Source organism: Solanum tuberosum, unplaced genomic scaffold, assembly GCF_000226075.1.
Source record: "Solanum tuberosum cultivar DM 1-3 516 R44 unplaced genomic scaffold, SolTub_3.0 scf00035, whole genome shotgun sequence".
In the NCBI taxonomy this organism is placed as follows: domain Eukaryota; kingdom Viridiplantae; phylum Streptophyta; class Magnoliopsida; order Solanales; family Solanaceae; genus Solanum; species Solanum tuberosum.
In genome coordinates, this window is record NW_006238963.1 from 30,698 (window position 1) to 32,211 (window position 1,514).

A 1,514-nucleotide genomic window follows, 5' to 3' on the forward strand; every position below is an offset into this window, starting at 1 on the left:
TATGAATATATGCACATTATATCTAATAATAAAAAAGATATATTATAATGGGAGGTAAAAGTTGAGTAATTGAGTATAAAGTCTTTATGAGATATTAAAAATAAAATAAATAATTAAAAAAAGAAAAATGCTCAAAAAAAGGAGAAAAAAAATAATGAAAGCCATAGAGAGGTGCCACATCACCTTCTCTATGTTCCTCCTTTATATATAGAGAGAGATTTTTTTCCCTTTTGTTTCAATAATTAAAGTCATAACTCGTAACAATGATATTATTATTGGCAAAGATACGTCTCCAATTTTTAAAAAAAATTCAATATACTTATGAAATTAATAGTGAGCAATAGATTTTAGTTTCAGAGATGAAATATCATATTAGCTTTTAATAACAAGTATTTCAATTAATTTAAGAGTAGATTGTATTAAACAAGTTAGACTTTTCAAAGTAAATAGTATGTCATATGTAATTTAAAACGTAAAGAATTTAATGGTGGTTTTTTTTTCATAATTGTCGAGGCGGAATAAAATATTTCTCGGTCCATTCCATTTATAAAATTTGTCTCTTAAAAAATTATATACCTAGCAAATGTATTCACATTGCATAAGAATAATTGCATTTTTTTTTTAAAAAATGATATACAAACGTCATTGAATTATTACCCCTACTGTAATATAATGTATGTACGTTTCGGATATTTTATAAATTATATTTTAAAATAAATATGGAATATAATATATTTAAAATAGTTTGTTTTTGCCCGCCTAGATAGACCGCAAAAATGTCCCTTTAATGTTTTTTACTACTATCTTTGATTCTTATTATTTGATGTTTTTTACCTTTTCATTTTGAAAAAGAAAAATCATGTTGTACATAATTAAGAAGATTTTATTTGTTTTGGTAAACTTATTCATATTTAGAAATATAGTACAAATTTATTGAGGGTAATTTAATTTTTTAAAATATAGAGTGTATCAAAAAATAAAAACACACCCTTCATTCAGTGTTTTACTTATATTTCAAAAATAAATTTTCACTCTCACTCTATCACTTTTAACATATTAAGAAAAAATCATTACTATTTTTTCTATTTTATTGTCTGCATCAATTACTTGTTTCCATATCATTTTTTTAAGATCTAAAATTATACATCAATATTATAATAAAATACAGCGTGAAAAGTAGACAAATAAAAATAGGGTAAAAAACTGAAGTATCTTAATTACTACTACATAACAATACTTTTTTTTCAATTATATAACAACAGTTTTTTTACAAAACTAGAATTTATATTTAAAATAAAAAAAAATAAAAAAAGAAACGTACAAAATAGTCAGCCATGCTTATCCCACATCCCTTAATTTTCTCCAATTATTTTACCTTCCCTGATTTACTCAGTTTTGTTATATATTCTCTCCCATGAAGAGAGGTTTCTAACAAAAATAAATCTCCCTGTCAACTCTGATTGAGTATTCAAAATGGATACCAATAATATTTCAATTCTAATACAACACAACGG